Raw genomic sequence first — 16,492 nt, forward strand, 5'->3', positions numbered from 1 at the left:
CAGTTCCCATCTTGGCCCTGGTTAATTAGCAGCTGCGTGATCCTGGGCAAATCACTTCCTCTCTCTGGGCCTCAGCTTCCCCACCTGTAAAACCAGGGTAACCACACCTCCTCCTAAAGCTCTTGGGAAACGCCAGTGCCCTCAGGAATTTGAAGCACCCACTTGATGCCAGCACTTAGTAGGACTTCAGGAGACATTAGTTCCTATCCACCTGCCAGGTGGGAAAGGGAGACCCCTAGTGGCTGCCACATGAGTCTGGGCTTAGTAATGCAGGAATGGGGGTATGTGGAGGCAGAGAGGGTGTCCACTGGGGTGCAGGCATTGAGGGGGAAGATTAGACTTCCCCCGGCCCAGTCCTGTTCACCTCAATGGGGACCCAGGGTCAAGGGAAGAGGAGGCATTGGGCACGTGCTTCTGCTGTTAACACCCTCCTTATTACTGCACCCCTGTCCCACAGGGGCAGGACAGCCCCTGCCTTAGGGGGGGGCAGAGGAGGCAGCCGCTCAAACCCCCGCCATGCCTGCACCCCCTGCCCTAAGAAATCTCAACTCAGATGGCATCCAGGGTTTCTGGGGACTCCACAACAAGGGGTCTGGAGTCAGCCAGCCCCAGGTTCAAATGCCCCCTCTGCCACTCACACACTGCTCGTAGCCTTGACAAGACACATAGAGATCAATATGAACATATTAATTATGGTGAAGTAGCAGTTTTGAACTAAACCCCCATCTTCATCGTGATTATGTGGCTCTGATGGGCCCAAGTGCTTCATACATGCACTCTCATCCGGTCCTCACTGCAACCTTAGACCAGCAGTTCTCAGCTGGGGGCCCTTCTGCTCCCCAGGGACACTCGGCAATGTCTGAAGACATGTTTGGTTGTCACACTGCGCAGAGGAGAGAGGGCTACTGGCATCTAGGGGGTCAAGGCAGACCAGGGATAGTGCCAGACATCCTACAATGTACAGGACAGTCCCCACCATAAGGAACGACCCAGCCCAAACAGTCAATGATGCTGAGGTTGAGAAATCCTGCCCTGGAGGTAGGTACTGCTATAATTCCCCCTTCACAGAGAAGGAAACTGAGGCTCAGAGAGGTTAAGTGACTTGCCTGAGGCCATCCAGCAGGTTAGTGACAGAACCAGGATTCAAATCCTGGCAGTTGGCTGTGGAGCCTGGGCTACCCTAACCCCTCAGTTGAAGGCATGGCCTGGGAGCCAGGCGCCACACCAGACCCTTAGAATATCTTGTTCAAGGTGCACAACAGCCCCGGGAGGTAAGGGTTATTATTCTCAGCTCATGCTAATCTCTCTGAGCCTTGGTTTCCCTACAATAAAATGAGGGTTGCAAAACAGCTTCTATCCCATAGGGCTGCTGTAATGGGCAAGTCAGGTGTCTCTTGGGCACCTAATAAGCACTTGACAAATACTTTAATCATCGTCGCCATTATGATACGGTCCCAGTTTACCTGTCCTCCTCACCACCCCGCCTGCCGGGCACACACATGTGGTAGGACTACAGCCTGGTATTCACGGCCCAGGTTAACATTCACCAAGCCCTCCCAGCTTCTCCCTTGGTTAACCGGCCAGAGCCTCCCATTTTACAGCTGAGGAAACTGACTCTGAGATGCCACACGGAGAGTGAACGAACGGCCTTGAAGAAGGCCTCTGGACTCCGAACCTTGGACTCCTTCCACACCACACAACCCAAGTGCGTACAGACACCACTATGCACATCCACACACACATACACGTGTACACACATGTGCGTGCGTGCACACATACACATACACACACAGCCTGCTCTGTGGCCATCCCCTCCCCAAACACTGCCCTGTTCTCTGTGGTTGGGGATAGAGTTCACTCCCTGTTCTAATTTGCCCTGTAGGCTGTTATTACACATTCCAAACCCATGCCAGATTTAGAGGGAAGGAGGGGTACAGGGCAGGAGAGAGGCTGAGAGTCCTCCTTCATATCCTCTGTGTGTAAATATCGTGTATGTTTCTTCCTGTCTGTCCCCATGTGATCCGGCACATGCCAGCTTGCCTGCTGTGAGCCCCTGGGAATGCCTTTGCAGCAGGTAGCACCCAGATGGCACCAGGAGCATGTCTGGGTCTCAGCGAAGGACATTTAGGCAGAGCGTGGACATCCCCACACACTGTGTGACCGCTGTGTTCACTTAACGCAGCAGATTTCAAATGTTTTTGTTTTAGCATCAAGCAGCAGGACTGGAAACCATTCACCTATGTATTTACTCAACAAATGTTTATTGAGCACCTATTGTGTGCCAGGTCTTGGGGACACAGACGTCAGCAAGACAAAGAACTCCTGCCCTGCTGGGGCTGACCTGGTGGGAAAACAGAAGAAACCGCTATAGACAAAGCAAGAAGCTGAGGCATGTCTGGTGGCAAGAGCTGGTTAGACCAGAAGCGCTCGGGAGTGGCCGAGGTCAGGGGTGCAGGGGTCCCGGGCGGGGTGAGGAGATACAGTGCTGAGCCAGGGTCCCCAGGCCTTCCTCTCTGCCTGGGTCAGACTCCAGGCTCTCCAGAAACATGGCTGAAGGTCATGCACTCTGCTCTGATGGCCCTGCGGACTCAGTCAGAGCAGCCAAACCCACAATCCCTCCCCCCTAAGGAGGGGGCACCTGGCAGGAGCTAAGGGGGCATGAAAAGAACTTGCATTTTGATGTCAGAGCAGCGGGTTGGCTCCCAGACTCACCACTCATCAGCTGGAGGAGCCTGAGAGACTGACTTAGCCTCTCCGAGGCTCGCCTGCCTCACCTTTCCTTGAGGAATTTAACTGGGTCACCGTGAGGATTATATGCATTGAGTCAAGCACCCGGCACAGAGTGAGCCCTCAGTAAACAGCAAAGCGCAAGACTACGTGAGCGGCAGGTGCCTTCTGAGAATCCCGGCCTCAGCAGGGGTGGGGTGGAAGTCTCTTGCTCCATCCCCCTGTCCCCACGCAGACGGTAGAAGAAGGGACCCATCCTCACCGTTACCCCGTGGCTTTGCCTGATCTCGTGGAAACCCTGGCACGTAATGTCAAATCCCATCCTCCTGATTACGTGACCAAGGAAAGCTGCTTAAATCTGGGGGCAAGTTTAGGCGTGCAGGGGCTGCTCTACCCCAGGGGGAGGAATTCCAGGGAGCTGGGATCAGTGCACTCCGTCTGCTGAGTGCCACCTGCTTGCAGGGCAAACAGGAGTGGAAGCTCAGGGAATTCACAGTCTAGGAGGGAAGGCAGATGGCTTTCCCCCTCCAGGCCTTTGCCTGGGCTGTTCCCTCTGCCTGGGATGTACTTCCTCCACTAACCCTTTCTTTGAGTATCATCTCAACCAGCACTTCCTCTGAAAAGCCCTCCTGCCCCCCCCCCCCCCCAGTCTAAACCGGCTCCCTTGTGTTCACTCTTAGAGCAAATTGTGCCTCTCTTTACAGCGCTTCTCATGATTAGACTTTGACCTTTACTTATATCATTCTTTTATTCATCTTCTCTCTTCTCCTCTAGTTTTGAGTTCCATGAAGGAGGGACTCTTTTGTGTCTGCTGTCTCCCCAGCAATCAGCATCGTGCCGAGGCATCAGTAAGTTCTTACATTGCAAGGCAAGGTCCTCTGAAGTTCTGGAAGGAGGAAGGTGGGAGGAGGCAGCACTAAACCTGACGGGCACAGGGAGGGGCTGCAAGGAAGAGGGCTTGACAAGTGGAATGGGATACAAGAGCAGAGGAGACAGCGAGGTCAAGGGTACGGAGCTGGGAAAGAGCAGGGGGCACTGAGGAACGGTGCAGCCTGAGGCATCAGAGAAGAAAGGTGGGAAGGAAGAAAAGATGGGTGAGTGGGTGGGCGGATGGGGAGGTGGGGAGGAAGATGAGGATGGATCCCAAGGTTTGCTGGTGCCGAGAGAGAAAACACCGGCTCTGTCCAACCCCCCTCCCTCCAGGTGAGGAAACTGAGGCTCAGAGAGGTGGAGTCACTCTTACAGGGTTGCCCAGCTCCTTAGAGGCAGAAGCAGGTCTAGGATCCACGTGGCCCCAGGACCTATGCCTTCAGTGGATACTTTACAAGGACCAGGAGACTCGAGAAGAAAAGGGTGGAAGATGGGGGTGGAAGAAGAGTGGTTTAGGGTGAGTGGTGGGAACCAGGGGCCCCAGAGGCAAACTGCCCACTCACCAGTTGTGTGACCCTGGGCAAGTCACTGGCCTTTCTGTGCCTCTGTTTTCTCACCTGTAAGTGGTGATGATCATAGCACCTATCTCCGGATTGTTGAGAGGGTTAAAGAAGGTAGCACCCAGCAGAGAGCACACACCCAGTAATGATGGCTGTTGTCAGCATCACCGGTATCATTACATCATCATCATTAGAAGATGAACAGACAGACTGAGGACCAAGGAAGGTATGATAGCCAGGGAGGGCGGAGTGGCCGGGCCCAGAGCCTGGGACTCTGGCAGCCACCTCAGAGCAGCTGCCACTGGGAGCTCAGCCCCTTGGCCAGGCAAAACCCACTGCCTGCCAAGCTGCCCGAGGCTCCCTGGGCCCTGGCGGGCGGCAGCAACAGGGGGCATCACACCATGCCGGGCACCTTCCCCAGACAGCCTGTATTTACCTAGCAGGTCTCAGCCCAGCCCTTTTCCTGTTTGCTGCACAGTGGCTGCCTGACCAGGCCTGACAGAGCCCCAGTGTCCTGTCGGGTTCCCCCACCCAGGAGGGTGCCCAGGCGGGGAAGGGCTGGGGTGACTCACTGAGCCCCACAGAGGGCAAGGCCAATGTGACCACGGCAGTTACTTGGTCCTTCTGCAAGTCCTTGGCCAGAGGGATTCCAACCGTGCACACAAATACCCCTCTGAGCTCTCACGGGCACGCATTTGCTTCCAAGGTCCCTGGCCCCAGGGTGGGAGCCACCAGGAGGCAGTGTGGCCGAATGGGTTAAGAGCACACGCTGAACAACACTGAAGGCCACGTGTGATAGGATCCCATCTACACGAAATGTCCAGAATAGGCACGTCCATAGCAACAGAAATCAGGTTAGTGGTTGCCAGGGGCTGGGGGAGGGGGGAGACAGGGACTGCTAGCGGGTACGGGGTTCATTGTGGGGGTGATGAACAGGCATGGAAACTAGGCAGTGGTGATGTCTGTATAACTCTGAACACTCTACAAAGCCACTAAATTGTACACGTTGAAAGGGTGAGATGCATGTGAATTACATCTCAATAACACTTCCCAGCTTGGTGACCTCAGACAAGTCACTTCCCCTCCCGGAGCTTCAGTTTCCTCGGTGCAACAAGGGAACGTCGTGAGGTTAGACGCTCATAAAGGGTCCAGCACAGGGGCTGGCACGGAGCAGGGGCTCAAGGACATGAAGCCCCTGTCCCAGGAGGCTCCGGCTCCTTCTTCCCTTGCCTCGCCCCCTCCCATCAGAGCACAGCTCTGGATTCCACCCTCTAACTCAGCCCTGCTCAGAGCGTGATGCTACCCAGATCCAGCTAGGAAGACGGGAGGCCCCTTCTCCCTAGCCCAGCCCCTCTCCTGGAGGACAGTCACAGCCACACAGAGCCCCCCCAGAGAGGATTCTGTGACCTCAGAAACTACCCAACCTATGTCCTCTTCCCCACCTGCCACTTCCTGGCAGGGCGACTGGGAGCGAGTCATCTCTCTCTGGGCCTCAGTTTCCTCATCTGTACAATGGGGGAAACAATTACTGCCACCTGGGAGGGGTGAACCCATATTTGCTTTATAGTTATTGGTTGGACTCTACATTCACGCTTTGAATTAAAAAATAAAATGGTAGCTCTTACACCAAAAGGCTGTTGTGAGGATTGAATGATAATGGAAGATAATTGATTGAGTTGATAATTCAAGAGTTTAAGGCAGCGCCTGGTGCATAGTAAATGTTAACAAAAGGCAGCTGCCTTTTCATCGTTAATATGCCCTCAATTTACAGCTGGGGAGACGTGATCCAGGACTTGTGACTCTACACGAAGCCCTGGCCTTCTGAAAAGGTTGTCTCCCCTCCTCGTTTCCATCTCTCTTCCATCACGGCCCCGTTTCCTAGCTGGGAGACTGAGGCCCAGAGGAGACAGGATACCCACCCACCCATACCTACACACACCCCTCCACCTCACACCCACGTGCAAAACTCTTGAGGTGACCAAGTCAGAGAAGAGAGCAGACACCGTGGAATGAATGGGTCGGGCAGGAGCCAGGAAGGGAGCCCCAGGCAGCAGAAAACCAGTTTGAGATCCTGTCTCTGCCCCAGCCAGCCTCACCAGCCTATGCCAACAGTAGGCTGCGTCTCTGGCTAACTGCTTGGAATTATGGCTGAGAGTAAGGCCTGAAATCCCACATCAGCAGTGCCTATCCTCCCATTGGTACATGTCACCCAGCATCTTCTATCTCTTTTAATCCAAAAAATAACTCTAGAAGTTAGATATCATCGTCTCCATTGTCAGATGAATACACCACGTCTGGGGAGAATGGAGGGGAGGGGCTGACATTTATCCAACACCCATCATGTGCTGAGCGCTCTCGCGTTTACTTCTCATCCCCATTTCACAGATGAGCAAACTGAGGCTCGGAGAGACCAAGAGACCCAGCCAAGGTCACAACTCAACAGGAAGGGAATGTGGCTAGGATTCCAACCACCTGCTTTTAAGCTCATTTGAGTTCATCCCTTCAGGGTCTATGAAGCCCTCTCCCTGGGGTCATCTTTCTAGATGCCACACCCCTTGGAAGTCACGGGGCAAGCGGGCACTGCACAAAAAGACTTAGAGTTTCGATCGTGGCTTTGCCACTTAGTAGCTGTGTGACCCCAGGCAGATTATGTCAGCTCTCTGAGCCTCAGTTTCCTCATTTCTAAAAGCGAACTAATCACAGCACCTACTGCTGGGTTGCATGGTCACTGTGGGTGTCAGGGCCTCATAAAGTGCGGCCCCCAATGATGGGAACGCGGACACGAGCTCCAGGAGGGCAGGGACCTCTTCTGTTCCAGTCACCACTGAGTCCCCAGTGCCTAGGACAGGGCCTGGCACATAGTATCTATCCAAGATATACTTGCTGAATGAATGAACAAACGAATGAATGAACTCATGTATATAAGTGAAAGGAATCACAAACAGCTAAGTCATTCTCCACAGGGCAGACAGATCTCCACAGCTGAACCTCTACCCAGCTAGCTAACTTCCTCCCTCCCATCCTTTAACATAGTTTATTGAGCACCTACTGCGTGCTGGGCTCTCTGACCTATGAGGTTCAATGTCCCCCCATGAGGTGGCAGCTATCATGAGTCCATTTTGCAGATGAGGAAACTGAGGCTCAGAGATGCCAGGACACTTGCCCAAACCCAAGTCTGAATCTGAGCAGGCGGGTTCTCCTGATGCCCCCGCCTTGCTGATTCATCTGTTCAATCACTCATTCCTTCCTTCCTTCACCATTCACTCTGTCCACAGGTATTCCTCAGCCCCTCCTCTCTGCCAAGGGACACAGGGACAGGAGTGAACGGGCAAACCGGTCCCTGTCTGACGTCAGTTGGCCCCTTGCCCACCGGGGTCCCCCTGAGCCTGTGGAGCCCATCGGGGACACACGCTGGAAGTAGCCCCCCCCTCATATATACCCTTGACGAGCTGTCCCAGAAGGTGGTCAGCCCTCCAGGTCAGCCGGGTGGAAGCCAGGCCACTCCACCCTCAGGGAAAAACAGGCGTCCAGTGAGACTGAGGACCCTTTGTGCGGCGGCAGCAAGGGCGGGGGCAGGAGGGGCGGCCGTTACTCACCACCCGAAGAAAAATAAGCATGTTCCCGTTTGGTCAATGGCCCTCCTGTCTGCCCCGCCACACCACCACCTCCTTCCGTAGCCTCTCCCACCCTCTGACCTCACCTGGAGCAGACCTGTGAGCGCCTCCTATGCCCCTGGCGTGCCGCCCGTGACCATCCCTCACAATTGAGGAAACAGGCTCAGAGACGTGCGGTGACTTGCTTGAGGTCACACAGCCTGCAGTGGGCAGGGCTCGGAGCAGAAAGCGGAAGCCGATGACCAGGAAGGGGCTCAGGGGTGGGAAGGAAGTCAGAGTCACAGTGAAAGCGAGGGCCTGGCCTCCCTTCCTCATTCCTGCTCGGCCAGGGTGACAGCTCAGGGGCACCCAAGGCAGGGGGAGTCCAGGCCGGGGCAGGAGTGGCAGTCAGAATAACCCAGATCTCCCCAACTGGCAGAGCTCTGACCTCCAGCAAACCCCAGGTGGCAGCCCCAGGAACACCGCAGCAAGTGGCCAAGCTGGGACACGAACAGAGGTGGGTCAGACTCCAAGAGGGGAGAGTCCAGTGGCCTTCCAGGAAGGAAGCTGAGCCACCCACTGGGTTTTCAGGGACCCAAGGTGTCCAGTCACTGGGATCTGGCTTTCAGGTCCAGCTCTCCCATGAGCCAGCGGGGCATCCCTAGGCAAATTACTTCTCTCTCTGAGCCTCTCTGAGCAAATTACTTCTTTCCTCTGCTGTAAAATGGGACTCAGTATTCCTGCCCTGCCCACCGCCAGTGGGGGTGATGCCGTGACACCATCAAGGGGACTGTCAGGCAATAGACACTGGTTACACACTGAACAGTCCGTGTTGCTTTGGAGACTGTCCACAACGACCCCACGAAGCAGGCACTAACATTATCCCATTTTACAGGTGAGGAAACTGAGGCCCAAGAAGAAGTAAGGGGACTTACTGAGAGCCGGGATCTGAACCAGGTAGCATTACATTAGGAAAGCAGGAAACTCTGGCGGTCCTGGCGCTCAGTCAATGCCCGTAAATATTTTGTAGCTGAAAAGGCAGCACCCCTTGCCCCAACGCAAGTCTAGCTCTGCCCCTGCTACCTTCCACCTGCTTTCCTGCCACAGAGGGGTTCTCAGAGAGATGAGCTGGAGGATAAGGCACCCTGGCACAGGCCGGGGGACAGGATGAGGAAGACGATAATGCTCAGAGCCCCATCTGTGTGCCCTGGACTGTCCTCGCAAAGAGGGGGTTGACAGCCTCAGTTGACAGATGAGGAAACCGAGGCTCAGAAAGATGAGGTGACTTGCCCGAGCTCCCCTGGTGAGAAGGCAGCAGGCCTCAGATTTAAACCCAGGCCTGTCTGAACAATTCAGGTTCTTATCTCTAAAGTGCAGACGAACTTCCCATGACCCCAGATCCAGACAAATGCGGAAAGGCCACTTTGGAAGTTAAGGGCATGGAGTTTAGAATCAGATAAATGGAGTTCAGACCCCAGCTCCGGCCCTTCCCAGCTGGGCAAGCAACTTCACCACCTTGACCTCAGTTCCTCCCTCTCAAAAATGGGTATAATCCCAGCCTTGCATCCAAATGTACTCAGTGTTGGGCTCAGTGCCTGGCACACAGTAAGTGCTCAATAAATGTTCGCAACCATCGTAAGGACCACTGATGCAGCCCACGCTTGGCTAAAACCAGAAAGAACCTTGCACCCAGAGTTCAGAGCGGCAGCTGCGGGGCCCAGGACCACAAGCATCTCAAGAGATCTGAATTAATCTTTAACAGGTGAATTCCACCCCAACTTGGTGACACACAGCATTCCAGAGGGCTTGCTAGCATGAAATGTTCCCTTGGCTCCCCAGATCGTGTGTGTGACAAGAAAAGGAGCTAGTCCCTGGGTCCCCATGAATTGGGGAGGAGCCTGGAGTGTCTTTCCCAGAGTCAAATGGGAGAAACTGAGGCAGACAGCAGGCCGTGGGCCTGGGAGGGGTAGAGCTGCCTGCTCCATGTGGCCCCCTCCCTCCTGGGAACACACGAAGGACCTCAAAGGACTCTGGCCCTCTCAAAACGATGTTTTCAGTCACTCAACCGTGCAACAGTGATTTACTGAGCACCACGTGCCAGGTGCAGTGAGGCCAAGGCTTGCATGGTTCTCTCCCTCCTACACCTTCCAGCCGCCCCTGCCAGTCCCTACCTGGGGCCTCACACCTCTGGCCTGGATGGCTTCCCCTGCCTGGGGACCGGCCTCCCCGCCTGGCCCCCACTCTGCGGACCTTTCAAGACCACACATCCGGCATGTCCTTCCCAGCCTGGACCCCTGTAGGGTTTCTGGGTCTGACCCAGTCCCTGCCTGTCTGATCCCCTGTCCTTCCTGTTCATGTCACACACTCCAGACAAACAGGAGGATGTCTCAGCTCTCCAAACCCTAGTCTTACCACCTGGTGACAGGTAGAAGTCAGGTCTTTACCTAAAACCCCTTTTGCCCAATATCTGCATTTATTCCTCCAGATGAGGCTCGAGTGCCACCTTGATCAAGCCGTCCCGGGTACTGGGTCACCACAGTGCCACCCCCAGAGCGCTCTCCTGGCCCCCACTCACAGCATCCAGCACAGTGATCCCTTGCTGGGCGCCCTCAGGTCAGGTGTGGGGGCTCCTGCTGGAAGCCACAGCTGGCACGAGGGGCAACCCCAGGGTCAGGGAGGCAGCCGTGGGAGAGAGGCAGCCCTTTCTCCCATCTCACCGGCTCTCTTGGACTGCTCAGTTCACGCCCCTCGGGCTGGGGCTAGTCTGGGTCTGAGGTGCCTCAGTGCCCAGCCCAGGGCTGGCACAGGATGGCTTTCCCGGAGGGTTCGATGGACAAAGGAAATGGCTGAGGCCCAGCTCACACCTGAGGAGGTGGCGGCGGTGTCCACAGCCGCGGCCCGGATGTAAGGCATCTGGTCTGGATTTAACTTGGGGAATCCCAGGCATCTCCACTGGGGCTCTCTTGCACGCTTCTTCCTCAGGTGCCCATTCCCTAAACCTCGGAAAACTCCACTTCAGAATGACCCCACCCTGCTTTCACAAACGTGAGCCTGACTGGCCCATAACCGCCATTTGCCATGTGTCTTGGGAGCCCCTCCCCGCTCCGATTGACCAATGAAGGTGGGAAAAGGGGCCCCCAGCCTTTCTGGTTCCCACTGTCACTCAAACAGAATGATGCAGAGAAATGCGGAAATGGCCAATAACCTTTCTCACCCCCTTCCATTAAGAAGACGTTACAACAACAGCACAAGCATAGTAACAGCTGGGGCTCCAGGCACGGCGTGGGTCCCCTCACAGGTCCGCTGTCCTCACCCCGGCCCCGGGGTTCACCTTCAGCCGACCCCATTTTCCAGATGAGCTCTCTGTCCCTCAGGCAGCTGAGGGAGCAGCCCAGGGTCACACAGTAGTGGGGTGGCAGAGTGAGGGTTCAGGCCCACACAAGCCCCACTTTTAACCTCACAGATGACCTGGGCCGACCCTAGTACCTGACCTCTCAGAAGAGGCCACCTCTTCACCCCGCTGTCCCCGCCCCAGAGATAAAGTGGCAAAGCTTAAACCCTCCAGTGGGTCTTAGCGTCCCAGATCAAAGCTCACACACGACATCAGGCCCCTACCCCTGCTCCCAGCAGAAGCCCTTGTTGCAGACACTCGGCAGCCATAAGCCCACCCCCTCCTGGGTAACTTCCAAGACACCCCCTGGGCACCAGGCAGGGAGGACGTTGGAGCCGGACAGCCCTGGGTGTAAATTCCACTTGGCTACATCCCCGACCTGAGAGCCTCAGTTTCCTCATCTGCAAAATGGGGAAGACAGATGGAGAAACCCTCTGGGGCTGGGCCAGGCAGGGGTGCCTGTGGCTGGAACGGCCAGCCATGCGGGGAGGATGGGAGGTCTCTCCCTGTCTTCAGAGACCTCCCAGGAGTCTCCAGGGCATAGCTGGAGGGGAGGTTAAAGATTTTCCTGCCTCTTGCGGGGAAAGAGCCATCTCTCTGGGGCTCAGTAACTAAGAAGTGGCCTTTGGAAGTTCCAGGCTCCCAATTCCCTCCCAGAGGTGGGGGGCAAACCTCAGGACTCCAACTCCCTCTTCCAAGCTCTCCAAAAAGGAGGTGACTCCGGGGTGGGCTGCAGGGCCTTCTGTGTTTGCTTCCTGGGCTTGGATATTGGGGGACCTGGGCCTGCATCCCCGGAGCCCACGTTGGCGCCCTCTTCGCAGGTAACAAAACCCAAGCCCAGAGAGGTGGTGCCCGGCCCAAGGGCCCCCCGCGGGTCCCGCGCCTCCCGCGCTGCAGGCCACCACTCCGCAGCTTCCAAGACGTGCCCGGAGGACCGCGAGGTCCTCGGCTGGGCCGTCCCTCCCGGGGTCCCCGCCCCGAAGTTCCAGGCCCCACTCACCTCCGGGAGGGCTCCGCGCCGGCGGCCGGGAGCACAGCGCTTCCTGAATCCCGGCAGCCGGCCCCGCTCCCTCCCGCCCGCCGCCGCCGCCGCCGCCGCCGCCGTGTCCCTCCTCCCCGAGCTCAGGTTCCACCTCGCGCGCCGCCCGCGGACTGCACCCCGCCCACCCCGCCCGCCCTGCAGCTGTGGCACCGAGCCTACCCCGCACCCGGGATCGGCTCCCCTGCGGGGAACAGAGGCGGGCCCTCAGTTTTCTCACCTGGAAAGTGGGCTTCATGATCCCTGGTAGAGGGCAGGCGCTCCGTGTAGGGGGCTCTGGCTGGAATCCTGAGATCATGGACTCCTGACCTCTCCAGCCTGGGACTCCTTCCTTATCTGTTAATGGGCATCTCGCTGCTCGTTCATTCATTCAGCAGACAATTCAGAGACAGGTCTGCGGTAGGTCCCGGGCCTCAGGTAGCTCCACGTCCAGGAGGGGAGACACCTGTGTTACAGACAGTGCAGGTCCAGGACTAAATCAATGTGAGCTCCTCTTAACTTCACCTCTACCCAGAACCTAGCACGGAGCCTGGCACTGAGTAGGAGATCAATGAGTGCTTTTTCTTTTATCAAATGGCGAAGGTAAGCCCCACCACCCAGACACACCTTCTACCCCAGACACTTGAATACCTCCATGGGATGGGCAGCTCACTTCTGCCAGAACTGGTTGGAAGCCTCGAGCCAGACTCCCTGAGCCCAAGCCCTAGCTCTGTGACTCACTAACTGAACAGCTGGTCCCTTCTCTGTGCTCCAGTGTCCCCTCTGTAGAGCGCAGTGTAGATATGTCCCCACCTCACATCACAGTGAAGATGCTGGGAGCACCAGGTCTGTGCAGAGCCCAAGGAGTATTCTTAGCCCTTTTTATCGTTATTGTTTTTACTAAACTGAGCTAAATCTCCCACTGGGAAGACAGTGGGGTACGTCCTTCCTCCTGAGCTTGGAAGTAGAAATAGTTCCCATGGGGTGTCGGTTCGGCAGCTAGAAAGTGGAATTTGAGAATCGCTGGAGACAGAGAACCTTAATGGAAGTGATGTGTTCAAACCACCAGTTTGAGGACTCCCCTGGTGGTCCAGCGGTTAAGACCCCGTGCTTCCACTGCAGGGGGCATGGTTTCGGTCCCTGGTCGGGGAACTAAAATCCTGCATGCCTTGCGGCCAAAACGAACAGACAAAAAATTAAAATAAAATTCAAACCACCAGTGTGAAACATTTACCAAAAAGAAACCTTAATAATGAACTCGCTGAGCAAGGGGTGGGGTGGGGGGGGGTGTCATGTAAACCTTCCTCCCACCAGGCTATGAGGTAGGGATTGCTGTGCCCATTTTACAGATGGGAAACTGAGGTTTGGAAGGTAGTGTGGCCTCTCCAAAGCTCCCTCCATGAGGGGATGGGGAAGAGAAACTTTTTACTCTGGGTTTCCAGGATCTTAAACAGAGCAGACAGGCAGCTATCTGGCAGTGAGGAATGTAAACAGGGGGCCCCTCATACTTCCCTGATGGAAAGCCCATCTGCTGGGGGCCTTCTGGGCTGGGGCTGGGGCTGGGCCAGGTTGGGAAGCAGAGGAGTCATGGGCATAACTAGTCTGGAGCCCATTTCTGCAGAAAGACCCTTCTCAAATGAAAAGAAAATGACAGGGATAATTCAGGTTAGTAGGAAGGTAATGGAGGGGATGAGAGAAGATAGGGTCGGGGAGGGTGTCCGCTCTTCTCCAAAATTAGGGGGAAGAGGTATGAGCCCTCAGCATCTGTATGGTTAACCCAACTCCCTCCTGAACCCAATTTCATGGACGGGGCAACTGAGGCCCCATGCAAAAAAGTGACTCATCTTTGGCCAAGAAGCTGGATCTTGGCCCCTATGCCAGCCATGGGTTTAAACTCTGTTTTGCCACTGATGAGGTGGGAGCCGTGAGCAAGAGCCTCTCCCTCTCAGTGCCTCAGTCTTCTCATCTGAAAAATGGGTATCAGTTCCTACAAGACAAGGACCACGTCTGTCTCATTTGCAGCCACAGGACCAGCCCCTTGGCACTTAGTAGGTGCTTTTAAAATACTGTTTGATTGAGACTTCCCTGGTGGTCCAGTGGTTAAGACTCTGTGCTCCCAATGCAGGGGTCCCAGGTTCAATCCCTGGTCAGGTAACTAGATCCCACATGCATGCCGCAACTAAAGATACCGCACGCTGCAACTAAAAGATCCTGCATGCCGCAACTAAAGATCCTGCATGCCGCAACAAAGATCTTGCGTGCCACAACTAAGACCTGGCGCAGCCAAATACGTTATAAAAAAAATTATTAAAAAAAAATACTGGTTGATTGAGCTGGAGGAAGGGGGGAATAGAGTTACAGTTTAATGGCTACAAACTTTCAGTTTTGCAAGATGACAAGAGTTCTGGAGATGGATGGTGGTGATGGTTGCACAACAATGTGAGTGTTCTTTGAGCCACTGAACTGTACACTTGCAAATGGCTTAAGATGGCAAATTTTGTTATGTGTATTTTACCACAATAAAAGAAAAATTAGGGAAAAAATACTGGCTGATTGAAAGCATGCAGGCCTGCCTTGCAGGAAAGTGGGGAGTGGGAAGAGAAAGTGAGGTGCTCGGGGCACCCAGCAAACACTCGGTGGCTTGACTAAATATGAACAAGGGCCACTGCTAGGATGTGACTGCCATTATTTCACTGTTTTTTGTCTCTGGTGGAACTCTCCAGCTCTACCTTGGAAGAACAAGAGACTCTCAACAAAAGGAACTTTTCCTCTTAGGGAAGGAAAAATTTTCAAAGCCCTTAAAACGGGCAGAGAGTCCTGTAGAGGCTATAGGCAGGCCCAGCACCTTGTCCCACATGGGTCCCAGAGTCCCTAGCAGGGGCACGGCCACTTCCACTAAGGGAGGTTCCTGGGCAGCATCGAGGGTCTACACTTAGCAAGCACCTACAGTATGCCAGAATCAGTGCCAGGCACTGGGGAGAGATCGGGAGCCAGATGGGTCCACATCTCAGGGACTTTATACCTGGTACATCTGCCCCAACCCCCGGTTATAAAAACATATATAAAAACATATAAAGACATACGCACCTCACTTTACAGTTAGCATAGCCCTGATGCTGCCAGTTCACCTCCTGACAACGAGGAAGGGAGAGATTCCTATGCCATCTTCTATAAAAGGACACAGACAGCCCATGTGCCTGAGATCCTACAGCTGGTAGCATTTGAACCCAAGCTGGGCAGACTCTAGTATAGCAAAGTCAATGAGAATATGGTCTCAAAAAGACAGATCATAGGGCTTCCCTGGTGGCGCAGTGGTTGAGAGTCCACCTGCCGATGCAGGGGGCGCGGGTTCGTGCCCCGGTCCGGGAAGATCCCGCATGCCGCAGAGCGGCTGGGCCTGTGAGCCATGGCCACTGAGCCTGCGCGTCCGGAGCCTGTGCTCCGCAACGGGAGAGGCCACAACAGTGAGAGGCCCGCGTACCGCAAAAAAAAAAAAAAAAGTTGAGTCCTTGGTAGCAACCTCAAGGACTTGATTTAAAAAAAAAAGACATATGTGTCAGCAAAGATGTGGAGAAGCTGGGACCCTCATACACCACTGGCAGGAATGTAAAATGGTGCAGCCACTGTGGAAAAGTTTGGCAGTTCCTCAAAAAGTTAAATACAGAGTTACCATATGACCCAGCAATTCCACTCCTAGGGATACAGCCAAGAGAAATGAAAACATATGAATACCAAAAAAACTCGTATACAAGTGTTCACAGCAGCACTATTCATACCAGCCAAAATAGAAACGACTCAAATGATGAACGGATAAATGAAATGTGGTATATCTATACTGTGGAATATTATTTGACAATAAAAAGAATGAAGTAATTCCCTGGCGGTGCAGTGGTTAGGACTCTGCACTTCCACTGCCGAGGGCCCAGGTTCGATCCCTGGTCGGGGAACTAAGATCCCACAAGCCACATGGTGCCGCCAAAAAAAAAAAAAAAAAAAAGAATGAAGTGTTCATGCCTGATACGAAGTGGATGGACCTTGAAGACATACTGAGTGAAAAAAGCCAGACAGCAAAGACCGTATACTGTATGATTCCATTTATATGAAATGTCCAGGAGAGGCAAATCCATAGAGACAGAGAGTAGACTAGGGACTTCCCTGGTGGCACAGGGGTTGAGAATCCGCCTGCCAATGTAGGGGACATGGGTTCGAGCCCTGGTCTGGGAAGATCCCACATGCCGCGGAGCAACTAAGCCAACGTGTCGCAACTACTGAGCCTGGCTCTAGAGCCTAAGTACCGCAACTACTGAAGCCCACACAGCTAGAGCCCGCACAC

The sequence above is a fragment of the Aethalodelphis obliquidens genome, unplaced genomic scaffold (assembly GCF_003676395.1).
Source record: "Aethalodelphis obliquidens isolate GAN/ISIS:26980383/991018 unplaced genomic scaffold, ASM367639v1 scaffold28, whole genome shotgun sequence".
NCBI lineage: Eukaryota > Metazoa > Chordata > Mammalia > Artiodactyla > Delphinidae > Aethalodelphis > Aethalodelphis obliquidens.